The sequence below is a fragment of the Chenopodium album genome, chromosome 7 (genome assembly GCF_948465745.1).
Source record: "Chenopodium album chromosome 7, dcCheAlbu1.1, whole genome shotgun sequence".
NCBI lineage: Eukaryota > Viridiplantae > Streptophyta > Magnoliopsida > Caryophyllales > Amaranthaceae > Chenopodium > Chenopodium album.
In genome coordinates, this window is record NC_137840.1 from 23,059,736 (window position 1) to 23,081,310 (window position 21,575).

At 38.6% G+C, this 21,575-nt stretch overlaps 1 non-coding gene across 1 annotated transcript; it reads right to left on the minus strand.

Annotated features, from left to right (window-relative positions):
* Positions 1–4,306: 4,306 nt before the first annotated feature.
* On the minus strand, positions 4,307–4,413 carry LOC145641410 (small nucleolar RNA R71). Its single transcript, XR_014115437.1, has one exon. It is a non-coding gene; the product is annotated as a small nucleolar RNA R71 (small nucleolar RNA).
* Between the last annotated feature and the right edge of the window lie 17,162 nt (positions 4,414–21,575).

A 21,575-nucleotide genomic window follows, 5' to 3' on the forward strand; every position in this document is an offset into this window, starting at 1 on the left:
TGTCCTTGTTGCTCGTCCTCTCGAAGTTCGTCGAGTTCGATTTTCCTCCCACTTGTCATTTTGGAGAGATGCTCCTTCTCCAAAAAGAAACCATCACGAGCAACAAACACTTTGTTCTCAGATTTGTTGTAGAAATAATACCCTTTGGTTTCTTTTAGATAACCCACAAAGTAAACCTTGTCAGATTTCGGATGAAGTTTGTGAAAAATGAGTTTCTTGACATATGCTTCGCATCCCCAAATCTTGAGAAAAGACAACCTTGGAGGTTTATTTGTCCATAATTCATATGGAGTCTTTTCCACTGCCTTTGACGGAGCACGATTTAGTGTAAGTGCCGCAGATAAAAGTACATGACCCTAGAAAGAGATTGGAAGTTCACTAAGACCCACAGTCGATCGGACCGTGTCTAACAGGGTTCGATTCCTCCTTTCAGATACTCCATTCCATTGAGGAGTTCCCGGAGGTGTCAACTCTGAAAGTATTCCATGTTCTTTCAGATGGTCTTCGAATTCTTGGCTTAAATATTCGCCACCTTGATCCGATCGAAGCGCTTTGATTTTCTTGCCGAGTTAGTTTTCAACTTCGTTCTGAAATTCCTTGAATTTATCAAACGATTCAGATTTGTGCGACATTAGATAGACATAACCATATCTACTATAGTCGTCCGTGAAGGTTATGAAATACCGATAACCACTCCTTGCGGGTATACTCATTGGCCCACATACATCGGTGTGTATTAGTCCCAACAAGTCACCGACCCTTTCTCCCAACTTGGGGAATGGTTGCTTTATCATCTTGCCTAATAAACATCCTTTGCAATTTTTAAAGGATTCTAAATCAAATGAGTCAAGAATACCTTCTTGAAGAAGCTTCTTAATGCGTTTGATGTTAATGTGGCCAAGACGACAATGCCACAAGTAAGTTTGATTAGACGGTGTAGTCTTAGCTTTCTTTGCAGGATTATTAACGTTATAAATTTCTTTGTCTAGAGATAACTGATAAGTGACTTTTATGTCACTTTTAGGGTGTTTATTGAGTCTTTTTCCGGCTTATTTTTCAATAATTTAACCCTTTTTATCCTTTATTTCTATTATTTTCTTATTTTCCTTATTCGTTCTCTATTTTGAGTAATTTTGCTTTTTTATTAGTTTTTATTTTATTTTTGTAGTTTTAGTTAATAATTTCCCGCTTCTCTCGTTTTATTTATTTTCTTTTAGTTTCTAGTTTGTTTCATTTTATTTTATTTTATTTCATTTAATTTTATTATTTATTTTGTTTTAGCATTTTATTTAACTTTATTTTTCTTATTTTATTTTATTTTATTTTAGTCTTTGTCCCGATTTCCCCTCATGTTTGGTTTTGTTTGTAGGAACGTTCGGGTCGAGACTTGGTTATAATCAAAGTCATGATCGGAACTCATTTTATAATCAAAGTCATGTTCTAACGAGCAAAGTCAAACTCCCTCACTCCCTTGCCAAATTGCAAAGCTGCTGCCCCTTTTTGTTGCCATATTATCATACACCACACAACCACCTAACCTACACCACAACCCAACTCCACCTCTTCACATCTCTCACCTCCCCTGCTTTCCCCAAGCAAACAATACCAACAGCAACAGCAATTTACAGCAACCACTAGCCCTGCTTCAACCACGCATCTCACCATCACAACCACCACACACCTCCAATCAAACCAATTTCCAGCCACCGCAACCAATTCACCCAAGCAAACCCCAACACCTCTAATTACCACCACGCAAACCACCAGCCAACAACACCCTGTTGCTTCACCCCGCAACACTACCAACACCAACAGCAACAGCAGCACCTGCTGCGCCTCCCAAAACACTACCCACGAAGATCCCTTACCACCACACACCACACAGCGCCACCACCATCCCAACTCCATCTCCCAAATTCCCCTGCTTCCATCTCCACCTCACACTCACTAGAAACTCCAATCAGCAACCAGCAACACCACCAAACCACTCACCAATTAAACCCCGCAACTCACAGCAGCAAACCACCATCAACAACCACCCATCAATTCGACCTAAACCTGCCATAATCTCCTCCACACAAATCGCTTCAGCCACTCAACACCTCACGCACACCACAACGTCAACCACCAATTCACAGCAACACCAGCAGCAACCCGCAACAATTGCAGCTACCCAGACCTCCGCGGGCGCGCAGCCTTGTCAGAAGGCGCACACAAATTGGAGTCCAAAATCAGAGTCGAGGCAGAAGCTATCGTGCGACCTCTGTGCGATGTCTGTGCGGGCGCGCAATTGTGGGTTCATATTGAACCATATCACAAGCTTCGCACATGATATTTAATGAGATCGAACGGCTGAGAGCGAAGATGAAAGATGATGTTCGATGATTACACTTGATGATTGTTGTAAATGGTTGATAAACGATGGTGATGAAGATTCAAGAGGAGCCGAAATCTCGAAGAGGAAGGAGATGGGGTTTGATAGTTTGCATTTTGAGGATTTTTGTTTTGTTTTCTTTAGTTTCACCTTTTCTTTTATTCTTTAGTTATTTATTTATTTTCTTTTCTTTTTTCTTTATTTTCTTTTTATTTTCTTTCTTTATTTCCCTTTTTACTCTTTTTTTCCTTCTTTTATTTTTCTATTTTTCCTAGCTTAGTATAAATACCCATTTTTGGGGTAATTAGAAGGATATTATCTATTATGCTATTTTCTTAGTTAGTTTAGGAGAGCTTCTCTGTCTTAGGGTTAGAATAGATAATATTAGGGAGAGAAAGTAGTTGATTGCTCAATTTTCTTTATTGTTTTCAATTTTGGTTAAGTTCATTTCAATCAAGCAATATTTTCAAGTTTTCATCTTTAATCAAGTTTTCATCTTTAATCAAGTTCATCTTTAGTAATCTCTAATCCCTTCTTTTAGCTTTATTTATTTGCTTTATTGTTGCTTATATTCATTAATCCTTTTAGTTTATCTAGTTATTATTGTTATTTTCATTGTTCTTAATCATGCTTAGTATTGTGCTTCTTGAGTTTATTTTTAGTATTGCTATTATGTTTAACCTCCCTTTTCTAGGCTAATTTCTTGGCTAGGGCAAAGGGGTGGAAAATATGTGTTTAATGTTGGATAAATGATGATGGTTGGATTGAATACATGCCTTAAATAGATGAAAGACATGATTTTTAATGGCTTGAGATTATTGTTGCACTTTATTTGATTGCCTTCCAGTTTAAATGCATGAAAATGATTTGAACTAGATTAAAATCACCTCTATTTTAATGATTGCATGAGAATGAGTTGTTAAAATGGAGTTTTATGGATTATGCTTCTTTATTCTCTTGATTTGCTTGTGTCTAATAGGATGCATGAGAATGATCCTAGTTAGCATAGACCTCCTTCATTGATTTGCCTAGACTATTGCATGAGAATGGGTTGTTTAGGTAGGATCTATTGTTCTTTGGCATGTTCTTTATGACAACTATTATCATTCCCCTTTTTCCTATCATGTTTGACACCCCCGTACCCCTAGCGTCGCTCTCTCTTGATTTTAATCTTCTTTATATTTGCTTGTATGCAGTCTTAGTGCTTTTTATCCAAAAACCAACAAAAATATTCCCCTTTTAACTCTTGCATTATTGACATTGATGTTAAACGAGTGTGCTTCCTTAGTGGATCGACCCTTTACTTGCCACTAACTAGTTAGTGTAAGTTTAGGCATTATATATAATTAATTTGATTAGGGGTAGTAGACCAACGACCTACTTAATCTCGATCAAATTTTGGCGCCGTTGCCGGGGAAACGACTTGTTTAACATTTATTTTTGCTATTGTTAGAGTTATTTTATTTGCTTTCTTTTTATTATTTTGCTTTTTTTTAATCCTACTTGTCATTGCTAATCGTGTGCTTAGCTTTGTTGTATTCAAAAAGAGATATGGCAAGGCAAGAGGATAACCTTCTTTTTAGGGAGTTTGGAAATCCGGAAGTCTATGAGCTCACGAGTGGTATACTTCTCCCAACCACCGAGTCTAATTTCACAATCCATCCACAATATGCTAGGATGGTACAAGTTGAGCAATTTTCCGGAAGTGCAAGTGAGGTCCCCATTGAGCATTTGGAACGATTCCTTGAGTTGTGTGCAATGATGCAAACAAATGAAGTGAGCCAAGATTACATTCGTATGCATCTCTTTCGGCAATCTCTCACCGGAAGAGCAAAGAAATGGCTCAAGCTTTTGAAGCCCAACTCTCTCACCACATGGAAAGATGTTGCGAAGGCCTTTCTCAAGAGGTTCATTTTCGATGAGCAAACCGCAAAAATGAGGAGGAAGATAGCTTCTTTTGAGCAAGAACCGGATGAAACTCTTGGGGAAGCATGGGAAAGGTTTAAGGATTTTATTAGAGCATGTCCTAACCATGGATTCAACCACAATTTGCTCATGAGATTCATTTATGATGGCTTGGAGCCAATGTCAAGAACCAATCTAGACGCGGGTGCCGGTGGCCAATTGATTAAGATCCCTCAAAGGCAGGTTGAAGCTACAATTGAAGAGGTAGCTACTAGCTATTCTTGGGGAGGTCAAACAAGGTCCCAAGGAAAGCAAGGTGATCTTTATGAGTTGGAGAAAGTCGGTCAACTTAAGCACATAGTTGAGCTCTTGAACGAAGGTCTTTCCAAGTTGAATTCAAGTGTTGGTTTTGGTTCAAAACCGTCACAGACCATTGATTTCTCATGTGCTTGTTGTGGTGGGACGGATCATGATGCATCGTATTGTAGAGAGTTGAATCCCAAGCAAGGTAAGGCTTTGACTTTGAGGGAAGGAGAGCTTGTAACCCAAGCTCAATCTCAACAACTTCAACAACCTCTAAAGCAAGAAAACTCCTACCTCCAAGATGAACCTCTTTTCTATCCTCTAAACCAAAATTTTTCTTACCCTTCCATCCAAATGGGGAACTTTCAAGATCAACATCATGACCAAAATCCTCAAGCGTATGAAGAACAATCGCCACCCAACCACACTCAAACCCAAATTCTTCAACAATGTCAAATTATCACTCAACAATTCCAAGAGATCAAATCTCACAACGAAGTTGTTGATTCCCAACTAGCCAAAATTTCTTCTCTCCATTTAACCACAAAATTCCCCTTACAATCATCTACTAACCCTTCATACACTTATCATCCCGAAACTTGCAAGGAGGATGAGAGTAAGGAAAACAAGGTTGTAGGGGATGTGGTTGAGAAGAAGGTTCAAGAACAAAATGAGGAGCCATTTGATTTTAGTGAACCAAACAAGTTTGAAGGCCCGGTTCCCTTCCCTTGTAGGATAGTTGAGAATTTTGTTTTGAAGGGCCCTATGGTGGTGAGCATATGTAGAGTTGATGTGGTCGATGGTGTGATGGCTAATGAGAGCTTATCCATGTGATGATAAGGTGACAATAAGGTATGATGACCTCCTTGAAGTTCCCCCTTGGTTTGAAGGCTCTCTTGAGGAAGGTGAGGTTTTCCTTCCTAATATTGAGGTTTTCAAGATTCATCGCTCTTTTAGAAGGAAAAGAAAGAATAGAGAAAAAAGAAGAAGAAACGACAAGAAAAAGAGAAAAAGAAAAGATGAGCCACCATTGGCTCTTGATTCATTCCCTCCTTTCCCTTGTGGTGAATTGAGACCCCAAGGAGTGCTAGTCTCAATCTTGGGGACATCTATGATTCAATCCTCAAGTTGATGAGGGTGATGTTCTTTATTCCACCTTGAAGGAGGTGAAGGGTCAAGCTAGAGAACATAAACAAGCGCTTCCTGGGAGGCAACCCGGAGAATTTCTAACCTTTTTTCTCCCCCTCATTTCTTTTTCTTTTTGTTCTCTTTCTTTGTTTTCTTTTAATGTTATCTTTTGTGTCTTGTCTTGCCTTGTAGGTTGCTTTTTGGAAGCTTGGAGCGGAGTGACATTTGGTGAACTCGATTTTATGCTCCTTTATTCTTTTAAGCCAACCTCTCGGTGAGATCTTTCTTGATTTCACTCTCTTAATTTTTCTTTGAGTGCTTAGTTTAAGGTTAGTTTAGGAAGAAGTTGAATGGTTTGAGGTTGTTTGCATTGGTTCTAAAGAACCTTGGATCGTTGATGTTGTTATCAATGGTCATTTGTATGATGATTGGGATTTACTTGAATTACTTGCCTAATTTGTGAACCTTTTTTACTTCTTCCTCTTGCTTTTGTGTTGTTTATTTGTTATATCCTTCATCATTCTTATGAGCGGCATTTAGGATCGTTAACTATGCATAACTTAATCCTTGTGTTGTCCTCTAGCTCCCAAGATCGCGATCAAGCAACTCTTGGGGAGGAAAAGGGCACCACTTTTCTCATTTTTCTTTATCATCTTTTTGTTTTGTTACTTATTTTGTTTTTATTTTGCATTTGCTCCTCTTGCCAACCCTTTGAGCCTATTCCCTTTTTTTTATTATGAGCCACATTACAAGCCTTATGACCTTTCGTTTCCCTAACCCTTAGTTTGTGAAGCATTTCGGTTTAAGAGTTTGTTTTGTGTTGTAATAAAATGAGAAAGTATTATGCTTTTTGTACCAAGCAAGAAAAGTAAATTGTATATATTGTGTGAAATAAAGCAAATGTTAAGAAAAATCCGTCCAAAGTTAAAAAAGGCAAGGACAACAAATAAAATATAAAAAAAAAACAAAAAAAAAAAAAATTAAAATTAAAATTAGTTTGGTTTCGTTTTCTTCACTAGTTTAAGCATTGAGGACAATGCTTAGTTCAAGCTTGGGGGGGAGCGTTACTTTGTTTTTGTTTTTATTGAGTGTCGGTGTTGAGTAAGCTTGGGGGTGATGGCTTTATTGGTATTTTTGTTTGATGTTTGGTGATTTCTTGAGTTTGTTTTTGAGGTTTGATCACCCTTTTGCTTCACTTAGGAAATATCACCAAAATTTTTAAATTTTTGCCCCGCCTTGACCCTTAGCCTTACGTTACAACCCTAGTAAAGACCCTTTGACTTTAGTGGGGTGAGGTAAAAGACCGGTGGAGGGAGATAGATTTCAACCCTATGGAGAGAGTATGCATAGTTGAGATGTCGGGATGACCTTATGATTCCACATAAAAGTGTCTTTTTTCGGTTCCCTCGAGGAATCATGAGGAGCTAACTAAGGGATGATTTGAAGCTAGTGGAGAGAACGTGGACCGTCTTGGTTGGGGCTAGGGTGGAGAATGAAATCATTAGTTCTCTATGCTTAGCTTAGGTTTGTCTCTTTCAACCATGAGCATCTTGGAACGTGTATTCCCTCGTTTAATTGAGATAGGTGAGCATTCTTTGGTGCATGTCTCTATGTTTTGAGTCCAAATGGAGCATTTTCTATTTAAAAGCTTGTTTGGTTTTCTTAAGCCTTATCATGTCTTGTTGGTCGTGGTTGTGCTGGCCTTTTGTGTTTGCTTTTCTTTTTCTTTTTGTTTTGCCTTGGTTTTGTCTAGAGTTGTGGGTTAAACTCTTAGGACACCCTCACGAGAGCACACTCGTCCTCCAGGGCGATCTAGGGGTTTAAAGGGCTTGTCTTTAGTTGCTAAAATTGACCGTGATTCCTACGAAACTGAGTTAGTATACATTCTTGTCTCCTTTAGTGTTCTAGCTTTGCTTGAATAAATCAATCTCCTTCTCCCGTGTTTCATGTTAATTTGCTCGAGGACGAGCAAAAGGTTAGCTTGGGGGAGTTTGATAAGTGACTTTTATGTCACTTTTAGGGTGTTTATTGAGTCGTTTTCCGGCTTATTTTCCAATAATTTAACCCTTTTTATCCTTTATTTCTTTTATTTTCTTATTTTCCTTATTCGTTTTCTATTTTGAGTATTTTTGCTTTTTTATTAGTTTTTATTTTATTTTTGTTGTTTTAGTTAATAATTTCCCGCTTCTCTCGTTTTATTTATTTTCTTTTAGTTTCTAGTTTGTTTCATTTTATTTTATTTTATTTCATTTAATTTTATTATTTATTTTGTTTTAGCATTTTATTTAACTTTATTTTTCTTGTTTTATTTTATTTTATTTTAGTCTTTGTCCCGATTTCCCCTCATGTTTGGTTTTGTTTGTAGGAACGTTCGGGTCGAGACTTGGTTATAATCAAAGTCATGTTCGGCAGTCCAAGGTCAAATGTTCTAACGAGCAAAGTCAAACTCCCTCACTCCCTTGCCAAATTGCAAAGCTGCTGCCCCTTTTTGTTTCCATATTATCATACACCACACAACCACCTAACCTACACCACAACCCTACTCCACCTCTTCACATCTCTCACCTCCCCTGCTTTCCCCACGCAAACAACACCAACAACACCAGCAATTTACAACAACCACTAGCCCTGCTTCAACCACGCATCTCACCATCACAACCACCACACACCTCCAATCACACCAATTTCCAGCCACCGCAAACAATTCACCCAAGCAAACCCCAACACCTCCAATCACCATCACGCAAACCACCAGCCAACAACACCCTGCTGCTTCACCCCGCCACACCACTAACACTAACAGCAACAGCAGCACCGGCTGCGCCTCCCAAAACACCACCCACGAAGCTCCCTTACCACCACACACCACGCAGTGCCACCACCATCACAACTCCATCTCGCAAATTCCCCTGCTTCCATCTCCACCTCACACTCACTAGAAACTCCAATCAGCAACCAGCAACACCACCAAACCACTCACCAATTAAACCCCGCAACTCAAAGCAGCAAACCACCATCAACAACCACCCATCAATTCGACCCAAACCTGCCACCATCTCTTCCACACAAATTGCTTCAGCCACTCAACACCTCACGCACACCAAAACGTCAACCACCAATTCACAGAAACACCAGCAGTAACCCGCAACAATTGCAGCTACCCAGACCTCCGCAGGCGCGTAACCCTGTCAGAAGGCGCACACAAATTGGAGTCCAAAATCAGAGTCGAGGCAGAAGCTATCGTGCGACCTCTATGCGATGTCAGTGCGGGCGCCCAATTGTGGTTCACATTGAACCATATCACGAGCATCGCACATGATATTTAATGAGATCGAACGGCTGAGAGCGAAGATGAAAGATGATGTTCGATGATTACCCTTGATGATTGCTGTGGATTGTTGATAAACGGTGGTGGTGAAGATTCAAGAGGAGCCGAAATCTCGAAGAGGAAGGAGATGGGGTCTGATAGTTTGCATTTTGAGGATTTTTGTTTTATTTTCTTTAGTTTCCCCTTTTCTTTTATTCTTTAGTTATTTATTTATTTTCTTTTCTTATTTATTTATTTTATTTTTATTTTCTTTCTTTATTTCCCTTTTTACTCTTTTTTTCCTTCTTTTATTTTTCTATTTTTCCTAGCTTAGTATAAATACCCATTTTTGGGGTAATTAGAAGGATATTATCTATTATGATATTTTCTTAGTTAGTTTAGGAGAGCTTCTCTCTCTTAGGGTTAGAATAGATAATTTTAGGGAGAGAAAGTAGTTGATTGCTCAATTTTCTTTATTGTTTTCAATTTTGGTCAAGTTCATTTCAACCAAGTAATACTTTCAAGTTTTCATCTTTAATCATTTAGTAATCTCTAATCCCTTCTTTTAGCTTTATTTATTTGCTTTATTGTTGCTTATATTCATTAATCCTTTTAGTTTATCTAGTTATTATTGTTATTTTCATTGTTCTTAATCATGCTTAGTATTGTGCTTCTTGAGTTTATTTTTAGTATTGCTATTATGTTTAACCTAACTTTTCTAGGCTAATTTCTTGGCTAGGGGAAGGGGGTGGAAAATATGTGTTGAATGTTGGATGAATGATGATTGTTTGATTGAATACATGCCTTAAATTGATGAAAGACAAGATTTTTAATGGCTTGAGTTTATTGTTGCACTTTATTTGATTGCCTTCTAGTTTAAATGCATGAAAATGACTTGAACTAGATTAAAATCACCTGTATTTTAATGTTTGCATGAGAACGAGTTGTTAAAATGGAGTTTTATGGATTGTGCTTCTTTATTCTCTTGATTTTCTTGTGTCTAATCGGATGCATGAGAATGATCCTAGTTAGCATAGACCTCCTTCATTGATTTGCCTAGACTATTGCATGAGAATGGGTTGTTTAGGTAGGATCTTGTGTTCTTTGTCATGTTCTTCATGATAACTATCATCATTCCCCTTTTTCTTATCATGTTTGACACCCCCTTACCCCTAGCGTCATTCTCTCTTGATTTTAATATTCTTTATATTTGCTTGTTTGTAGTCTTAGTGCTTTTTATTCAAAAACCAACAAAAATATTCCCCTTTTAACTCTTGCATTATTGACATTGATGTTAAACGAGTGTGCTTCCTTAGTGGATCGACCCTTTACTTGCCACTAACTAGTTAGTGTATGTTTAGGCATTATATATAATTAATTTGATTAGGGGTAGTAGACCAACGACCTACTTAGACTTGATGAAGCCGAGCTGGTGAAGTTAAAGTTTATAACGTAAATACTAATGTAGAAGCAACGGTTCCGTTCTTCTTATCTTCCTTGAATTTGAGGCAGTCTCTCTTCCAATGTCCCTTCTTCTAACTATAGAAGCATTCGGAATCAGACTTAGAAGATGCTACCTTTTTCTCCTTGTTGTCTTTGGTAGTTATCGGCTTAGGTGGAAAGTTCTTCTTTCCTTTCCCCTTGAAGCCCTTCTTCTTTTTGCCTGCCCTTTTGAATGGCTTGCCCTTCTTAATCATTAGCATATCATGCCTTCCCTCATCCTTGAGCGTCTGCTCAGCTTGCTTCCACATCCCATGAAGCTCGGTGAGGGTTTTCTCCATGCTATGCATGTTGTAGTTCATCTTGAACTGGTCATAGCCTTTGTGAAGGGAATGGAGAATGATGTCAATAGCCATTTCAGTTGAATACCCCGCATCAAGCCTTCCCATAATATCAAATAATCCGATCATTTTGAGCACATGTGGGCTGACTGGCTCTCCTTTCTTGAGTTTAGTCTCAAGGATCTGCCTGTGGGTTTCAAACCTTTCAGTTCGAGCATGTTCTTGAAACATATTTTGTAACTCAGAAATAATCTCATAGGCCGATTCCTTCTCGAAGAAGGTTTTCAGAAGTTCAGGAGACATAGTGGCTAGCATTACGCACTTGACATCCCGATCGACTACTTGCCATCGGTTAAAGGCTGCTTGAGTTACCTCCTCATTGGAAGCCTCGGGCATTTCCTCATCAAGGACATACTCTTTCTGTTCTTGCATAAGAACGATGCGCAAATTCCTTAGTTAATCAAGGAAATTGGTACCACTCAACTTCTCATTGTCGAGAATTGAGCGTAATGAAAACTGGTTGTTTGAGGTTGAAGACATGATTCTACAATTGGAAGAATTTTAATGAAAAACCATTCAAAATTACTTAAATAAGATTGAATTTTATTCATGCAAATTTTCAATACTTATTTAGCGTCTTATTTACACGTAAAATTGTCCCTTATTTTGTGAAAATAAGGCGATTCCAAGATCCGAAGAAACAAAGAGTGGTTAAGCATGCTTTTCCTTGTCTTAACACTCAATATTCTAGGGTAAGCATTGCCTTGCTAATGGCTCTAAGCCACTCTTGGTTAGACAATCGTCACATCTAATGCATCTTTGACGATATATCTCTTTTGCCACGGTATGTGAGGACTCCTCACTCATACCGATGAGTTAAACCAAAACCAACGTGCACACCCGGTGTTCCTTATGAGCCTTGGAGAAGTGATGGCACCTTGCTTTGGCGTAGCCTATCATCACCCTCGTTCGGTTGGTAAGTGTTGTTTTGGAAAGGCAAGTTTGACTCAATATTATTAGGGACCTAGGATTTCTACGTTGGTTGATTTAAGTGAACTTAACTAATCATCGCAACATAAAGAAAACCTAAACATGCATCTAACAAATAATTCACATGTATATAAGCATAAAATATAAAGCGAAATTATTGATGCATATTGGCAAATAGCATGACCCCTTGGATTCTTCAAATCTTCAAAAGGTCTTCATTTGCAATTCAAGGCTTTGTCTTCCAAGGTACGCCGTCTTCAAGACTTAAGGTACAAAAATACTTAACGGTGCGTAGACCATATTTAGATTTACAAAAATACATAACGGCACGTAGTTCGTATTTTCTACCCTAATCGGGTCCCACTAGTTGCCATTTCATAAAACCTGTGAGAGAGAATATATATTCCATTCATCCATTCACTTTTTGTGAATGGCCCATGCAATTTACAATATCAAACAAGTAAAATGCATTTAAACAATGTGCGCACTAGTAACTAATCTAGGTGGTTAATCCGATTAACACGCCTAATTAAAACTAGTCAAAGTTGTTTAACCGATTATGTAATTGACGTCATTAATAATTGAAGCTCCCACTCAATTTCGCATTTCCCTTAATTAATCTAGTTAATTAAGTCGGTAGCACCCAAACTTGTCAAAATAAAATTTTGCCAATGCAGCTCAAAACCGAGGCCTAGCCTCCCAAAATTTTAATTAAAATAAACAAAATTAATTAAAATAAATAAAATGGCAAAATAAGCAATATTAAGCCAACCGCATTTCAAGTGGCTTTCGCTTTAAGCGTTTTGCCAAGGAAACTCGAATAATCGCGGCTCATGCAAACCAAGCATACTACAACTATTCACCTCACCGCACCAAGCATATGAACACACAAAAAACTCCGCACACACGGCTCGCGGCAAGCAGCCATGGGCTGCTGCCACTGCCGCACGCACGCTCTCGCACAGACATGGCTGCTGGTGCGTGGCTGCTGCGGTCGTGTGTTGCTGCCGCGCGTGTGGCCGCACGCAAGGCTTGGCAGCCACATGCGGGCTGCTATGCAGCCCGGCTAGCCAAGGGTGGTTCTTTGCCTCGTTTTGCATGCCATGGCCTCGGGATTCGATCCCATTTTGCGAGACATAATTAATTAATTCTAAATTAATTTTAGAACTAACTCAATGAGCAAAAAAAAAAATTTAAACAAGTCTAACTTAATAAATTTCAATGTGCAAATAACCAAAATAATTCCAAGAACCATTCTTAATTAAATTGGTTTAGCTTGGTGTAATAACAAAGTTGAGGCAATTTCTCACTTTTAATTTAATCAATTTAAATTAAACTTGAGAATTTGACAAAGTAAGGGGAAGTTGGAAAAATATGAACTTTAATGTTCAAATGAAAATTCCAACATCTAAATTTTGTGAATCCTTGAAAATTATATCTTCCAACATGAAGATAACCAAATTTCTATCACAAAAATTGAAACTTTATGTTTCCAATCAACTCAAAATGATTAAAACAACAAAGTTTAACACAAAATAACATGGAATTTAGTGGTTTTTAAAGTTTCAATCACTTATCACAACTAAAGATTGAATCTTTAACACTTAGGAAGCCTCAAAACAAAAATTTTCACACTAAAAAGCAATTAGTTTGCAATTATGTGAAAATAAATCAACCTTTAAGCATCAAATACTACCAAGTAAGTGTGCTTTAAGGGGACTTAAAAAAGCAAAAAATAATGCATATAATCAACCACATAATCAACAAGTTATGCCATTAATTTCAAGGTTAGAAAAGACTTAAAAATTTTCGTCAAAAACGAAAAATCCCTCGAAAAAGGCATTTCTGGTTAGAATTTGGCTAAAATCAGAGCCCCTTTGGAATAAAAACCTTTCCAGAACACCTTTTCCACCAAAAATTCACTATTTTAGGCGAAAATCTGGGTTCTGGGCCAAATTCGACATTAAAAACGAGATTAAAATAAATAAAACCGAGCTACTAATCTAATTAGCAACTTAAACCAGAAAAATAAGCTAAAATAAACCTTGAAAAACATGATTATAAAAATAAACAAGCGGGGCTCTGATACCACTGTTGGGGTTTGGTGAGTCCGACTTACCGTGGAAACAACCCTGACCCAAGGAACCACTCATAATTAATAAAACCATAAAACATAAATAAACACAAGAAAAGGAAGAACGAATCATACCCTTGAAGCGAGCTTCGCCCTCTCAAAACGGGCTCTAACTTGAAAGCCTTGAGCACCGCTGTAGACACCCATTTGTGTCTCCCCAAAACCAAACCCAATGATGAGTACCTTTCACGTCGAATCATAATCGAATGAAGCGAAAGTGTGGAAAGTCTAGTATTGCGGAAAGTTTTAATTTCTTTTCTCTTCTCTCTGTTTTTGAAAACTTATTTTAAGAAAACAGCCAATCCGGTTTGGTTAGTCACTGATATGGGTCCAATAATAGTGTAGTTGGATGGGGTTTGAAAAGACCTTTCCAACGATATATTACAAGCCCAATTCCGATGAATATCGAGGACGTTATGGCCAAAATACTAAACTGGGCCCGATTTGGTTTTTATATGCGGCCCAATGATCTAGAGGAGGGCCTATTATTAATTATCATTCCTAAAGCTATTAGGATTGATTATAGTCTTTTAGAATACTGTAGAAGGTTCTTTTAAATCCTAATGGACTTAGGATTGATAATTATGTTTTAAAGAGTTTGAAATTGAATAAAACTACTCCTTTTAAGAATCCTTGTTTTGTACGAAGTGGAATATATTAACATATTATTTTCATGCCTCATAATATTTATCCAATTTTTAAATGGTTGGATAGATGTTGACATTATCTTTCCAATGATATATTATAATATTAAATACGAGTTATAACGAAAAAGATATGAATGAGACATGAAACTTTATCCAAAACTGACACCCTTCCACTATTTTAGCCATATCATTTTAATCTGATTCTAATTGGGTTGGAAAGTAGACTTTAAGAGCTTTTCAACGACATATTATATGCCTTATTTGGACTTCCGGATCAAAAGATATGATAAAAACAAAAACGCGTGAATTTCTGAAATCAACGCTTGGAACCAGGCCTGGCGCCTGGCGCCAGCTATTGGCGCCTGGTGCTAGCCATTGGCGCATGGCACCAATAGCCTGGTGCTGGCGCCAGCTCTTTTTTAGGTGCGCCGATATTGTTTTGCGTGCGCCAAGTGCTCTGTTTTGATATTTTATCTTTTTGGCTGATTTTCTCTATAAATAACGTATTAAAAACTTCGTTTTCATTCACCTACAATCAGTTATCATTTGCAATCATTAATTCTCTCATAATCATTCACCAAATCTCATCAAGATTTTCTTGATTATTCTCTGTCTCTCTCTCTTTTTCTAAACTAGCCTTTTCTCAAATACAAAATTCCGCATTCGCAAGATCTAGAAACACCTAGCCATATTCGAAGTTGCCTTCGCCCTAGTTGTGAAAGGTTTTAATTTTTTAGGGTTTGGTCCCAAATCTCTATTTCAATTATTTAATTTAATTGTTTTGATTATTATTTTCATTGAAGTTACTAACATGTGTATTTTGTTATTAGAAAGAGATATGAGGCATCAAAGTAAGTGCTTTAATTGATTAATTGATTTATGATGTAGAAATCATGTTTAAATTGTTATTATGATATTCCTAGTATCATGTTTAGGGTACTTTTTATATTAAATATGATTGTTGTGATGCTTCTTATGTTCTTCCTAATATTTATTCATGTTAGTGTCATGTTAGGGTTAAAGATTTGATTTTTATTGCATAGTGACATGATAAGGTTTGTTATTAATCTTGTTAGTATCATGCCTAGGATCTTGCTATTTTTATTATGCTTTAATATTAACATGAACATGAATATTATTATTATTATTATTATTATTATTATTATTATTATTATTATTATTATTATTATTATTATTATTATTATTATTATTATTATTATTATTATTATTATTATTATTATTATTATTATTATCTTGATGATGATTATTTTATTTATGATTATTATTGATGATTGATTATTTGTTATGTTGCTTGATATTTATTTTCATTGCTTGATCACGCCTTTATTGCATGTTTAAAGGGAATTTGTACTTGTAATCACGCTTAATAAGATAATTAATAATCTTGTTAGGGTTAATTATGATTATAATTTCAAGTGATCACCAATAATAGTTTATTTGTGCATTATATTCAACCAACATAGATTAAACAGGTTTGGGGTTAATCCTATTGATTGTATGTTAGTCAAAAAGCGAACATGAATACGATCAGAATAAAGTAGAGGCCTATTATTAGGGCAGGTTCAATCACTTTTAGGTTGGATTTGTACCTTCATCCCCGAACCCTTATTTGTTTCTAGACCTTATGGAGTTGACGATCTCTTGGATCGTTAAGGGGTGTAACCTTCATCTTATGAACGGTTTACAAGTTCCTAAAACTTGTTGGCGACTCTTTTGCTCTATCTTCTTCCCTTTTGGACGCCGCCGTACTTTAGTGTATGATCACAGTGGGGTTCAAGGTAGTGGGATTAAGGATTGAAATTTATTCCCTACAACCGCAAATTTCATGCCTCCAACGGTATTCACCCACAAAGGACGAACAGGACTTTTTAGGTCCGCTACCTTGGAGTTAGCAAGGTCCGACCTAATCCCAAGTGTTAATGGAGTTTAAGAGTATTTCCCAAAATACGGAATGCTCTTTCTAACTCCCACTCAAGCACTTTACTACAAATCCCAAGGTTGGTATTTATAGAGGAAAGTATGAGTGGGAATTTTTATCCCATCAATGTGGGATCATGAAATTCCACAAATTAATTTAAAGCTAAATTAAATTAAAATTGCAAACTAATAATAAATCTACAAGTGGCATTACCATGTGAAATGGGTTGGTGAGGACCACATGGAGAGTAGGGGACCATACTTGCTCCCCACTCAATACTCTCCTTGTGCCACATGTCCTTACCCACTTGCTCCCATATTCCTCAAGTTTCCCCATAGTGACCAGCCCTATGGCCCTGCCACGAGCTCAGCTTGAGCCCATCCCCGCACCAAGATGCGGGCTGCTGCTGTGCGCGCAAGCCACGCACTTGGTGCGGGCTTGCTGCTGTGCGTGGCTGCTAGTGCGTGCACTGCTAGCACGCCTAGCTTGCGGCAGCTAGCTGCTACGCGCACCACGTGCACGCGGCTGCTAGCTGCTGCTGTGCGTGGCTGCTAGCACGGTGCGCTAGCACGCACCTAGCCAGCCATGCTAGGCTCGGCTTGGTGCGCTTGCTAGCCACCTATGCTTGAAAATTTTTTCCCCTAGCATTCGGATGCTCGGGGCATTCCGATGCTAGGGGTATTTTGGGAAATGGTCGATTTATTATTATTTTGCGCGTCTCATCTTTTTATTATTTTTTACTTGACTTCCGACGATCGGTTTCGACGCTCCAAGCTCGAATTACCGACGTCTAAATATTTAACACTCGGGCGACGAATTAATTTCTTCCGAATTAATTCGTCAAGTCGGTTCGTATATTTTGCTTGGGTGTGACCCGAATGGTTCAGTCAAGATTAAGCTGTAATATTAATTATATTAATATTACTGATCGGAAGAGGCCTCCACCCAGGCATTCCGATCACTTGACCTTACTGAATATATTAGCTTTCTAATAATTCTAAACCCGCTATCAGAATAATACACTTGTTCGAAGGACATCATTCCTTTCAGGTCCAATGTCTTGGGGTTAGCAAGACCCGACTGATAAACGCGAGTAATTGAGTTAAAAGGCTTTAACAAAAATGTGATACCTTTTCCAACTCTTAAGCTCAAAGGTTTTCACTACTAGTGATCCCTTTTCAACTCTTACTCAAGCATCATTTCCAATGCACTTACTTGGGTATTTATAGGAAATGATGAGAGTATGATTGTCTCTCCCATCAATTTAATATAGTGAGATTTTCACATTTTATTTTATTTTAAAGATAGTAATAAATCAACAAGTGTCAACTACACATGATAGAGCAAGTGAGGATCACTTGGAGAGGGGGACCAAACTCGCTCCCCACTCACTCCCTCACCTTCCGCCACATGTCCTCTCCCACTTGGGCATCAAAGCACCCAAGTGGGCTACCCATTTATTCCTGTCTTGGTCTCGGCCCAGCCACCCGCACCCATGAGTTGCGTGCTGCTGCCGCTCTCGGCTAGCAAGCCTCGCACTCTAAGTGCGGCCTGCTGCTACTTTCGGCCAGCATTTCGCGTACTTCAAGTGTGGGCTGCTGCTGCTGCTTGGTGTCGAGGCTGCTAGCATTGGTGCACTAGCACGCACCAGCCTACCAAAGCTCGGCTTGGTGCGCATGCTAGCTATCATGCTACGCATTATTCCCGTAGCACTCGGATTGCTCGGGGCACTTCGATGGTAGGGGTATTTTGGGAAATATATTAATTTATTACTATTTGCATGCCTCGTCTTTTATTATTTTCTACTCAACTTCCGATGCTCGGTTTCGACGCTCTAAGATCAAATTTCTGACGTCTAAATAAATATTACTTGGTCGACTCATTATTTCCTTCCGAATTAATTCGTCGCTTCGACTTGTTAGTTGCTTGGGCGTGAACCGAAGGGTTTAATCAAGATTAAGCTGTAATATTAATTATATATTAATATTATTAATCGGAAGCGGCCTCCACCCAGGCATTCCGATCACTTGACCTTACTGAATATATTAGCTTTCTAATAATTTTGAATCCACTGTCAGAATAATACACTTGTTCAAAGGACACCATTCCTTTCAGTCCTTTCGGACAAGTGTGCTTTTAGTGTATATCCCTTTTCCTATGTCGCTTAATGCCTCTTCATGAACTATAAGGTAAGATTTATTTGTCATCCTTATTACGTCCAGAAGTGTTTCTCGATTCTGAGTCTGATTGTCATTAAACAGATGATTTTTAAAATCCATCAGAGCCCGACCATGCATTTTTAAAGTCTCGCTCTACGAGAGGCCTTGTAAACAACAAAGACATTTTCCCTATTTTAGTAGGGGGACATTTCCTGTCTTGTAATGTAGCTTCTCTTACTAAGAGGACCTAGCCGCCCGAGTGATGCCGTTATAATCCCCTATTACGGCCGACGTTTGACAATTATAAAAGTTGACTAGTTCTCAAACAAGATAGCTCACAATACTCATGGTCGAGGAAAAAAATTCTGATAGTAATAATGAGAAATATACTTATGATGATTTTTAATCTCTTAAAGTATTCTCTTAGGTCGATCCAATACAGTTCTAAACCAATACCTGTGGAAATGATTCATGACGGTTATGTCCTTGTAGCACAAGAAACGGTGCTATAAATCAAACTACACACTAATCTCAAATGGTCATTAATCATCCATCGTTTAAATGACCTCGATTAGGGATATATATAGATTATAATATTAAACTTTCACTTAATAGGTGTTTCCTTACCCAGACTGGTTTTGATACCCTATTTTGAATATTCCAAGAATCGAATGGACTCATTATTTAATTCTAAACCACAATTAAATAGAAAATGGAGTGATAAAAAAATACACGAAATTTTAAATTACTCCAAAACCTAAATGGTTCATCTTATGATAAATGGTTTTTCCGAATGTTTTAAGAGTATCAGTCTTTATAAAACATCTATAGAAATCACACCCATATCTAATATGTTTGATTTCTTTCATGCAATTGTGAAGAGGGAATCCAAGGAAGCTTTTCTCTCTAGAACCTGCTCTTTTCTCGATTGAGCAGCGGATTTAGCAAGCGTCATTTTTGGGGGCACCATGTTTTTCCATTCTTCTGCAAGAACAAAGAAAACAGTTGGTAAAAAAATTGAGCCATAAAACAAAATTTTAATACAGATGGCAAATTGTCGGATGTGTTATTGGTCTACCCCACTTGAACATGGGGCTAAGCCCACAGGCGGAGAAGAAGGACTCGTTTTTAAAGAAATCCGGATGGGATATCTAGTTATTGGGAACGATTATTTGACTCCCATCCTCTACGGCCATGGTGTTAGTCTTAAAAAAGTCCGGCTCTATTATCTGTTCATACGCCCTAGAAGACATCCGGGGCAGGGTACATTTTTCCCGAGCAGCTCCGGGTCCTTGTTGTACCGGCAAAGGAACCGATTGTGTCCAAAAGTTAGAGAGGACACCAAGTAGAATCTCTTCTTCCAGTCGGACCATTTGGATGGCTTATCCCAAGTCATCAAGTATTTCGGGTGTGTGGTTAGAGTGTACCACGCACAATGTCCGCCTGGGCCCCGGCTCATATAGTGCATATGAGCAAATGTAGGAAAGCTGGGCTTAATGTCCTAAAACTCAAAAGCGGCAATGAAACCAAGTATAATTATCCATGAGATTGGGGTGAGCTGCCAGATGCCAAGATCATACCCCTTCAAGATTCTTTTTATTGCGTTGTGAAAGGGGAAGCGGAGGCCGTTTCTAATCACTGCCTCATAGCAGCCAAAACAGTTGTCAGCATTTTCTATGTCGTTCTCCCAGGCAATCGTTGACTAAGGCGGTGGAACCTCTATTCTCCACCCAACTCATACTGGGTGCGTATCAACAAAGGCTCTAAAACTACTTTGCATCAAAACCAAAGCCCTAAGAAGCATTTTGGTTCTCAAAGGGTTGGGTTTCTTTGACCCCTTTTCCGGCTGCTCGTACTCAACCGCAATGTCTTCCTAGTAAGAGGCAAACGTTTCTTAGCCGGATCTCTTGGTGGCTTCCTCGCCGCCTGACTCCCCTTCATCAGACCCTAGGTTTGAGACATCTTCCTTGCCGTCTGCCCTATCGAATATGTTATTGCTAGGGGTTGAAGGGCTGTCACCTAGAGAAGAGGCTGCTTGCTCTTCCTCCACTCCTTTCTCTTGCTCTTCCTCCGAGTCCTCATATTCCTCATCAGGAATAAGTTCATCAGCGGGCACTCTTCTAGGGTGCCGCTTGCTCGGCTTAACATCCGTTTGTTTCACTCTGGCCATGGTATCCTACATAGACATAGAGACGCAGGTGTTCGAGGATAAGCAAAGCAGGTCCAAATTTCCAGAAATGGCACCCCTGACTCTAGATTCAGCCGTACTAGGAGACCGACTGAATAACCTAGGCGATGCCGTGTGGGTCGATGGAGAGTCCATTTTATTTTGAAGCCTAACTACATAAGCGGAAAATTATAAAAAGCCTGAAAGGAATACATGCGGTTACCTTTAACGTGTCTCTGAAACTCTAAAAGCTACTACATGCGGTGACCGGATGTTTTCCTTAAAGAGCAACCGGCAAATGGAAATTGCAAGCAGACGGATGAAGAGTTTCTCTCTCTAGAAGATCTTCTTTTCTCTCTCTTAAAAGTCAAATGGTAAGTGTGAAATGAGGAGAGAGGGAGGGTGAAACCCTCTATTTACAGAAGGGTAAAAGCAGGGGCATACCTGTAAAACCCTAAAAGATGAACAATTTTACTATTCACCGCCTACTGGCTGCCACGTGTCACAGGTGGCACGTCGCCCGCCACATGTCACCTGTGAGGGGCAAATGTTTTGGGTAAAATTACCCTGCCCACGTGGACCACTCAGAGAGGGCCAGGTGTCAAGTCCAGGCTGGTCTAATTAGGCCAATTGCCAACTGACATTTTTCACCCTCAAATACTTCCTGAATTGCGGCCTTCAAGGGCCTAATTTCCAAGAACGCCGAAAAACGGCGCAACCCACTAAATCTAGGTCAAATGA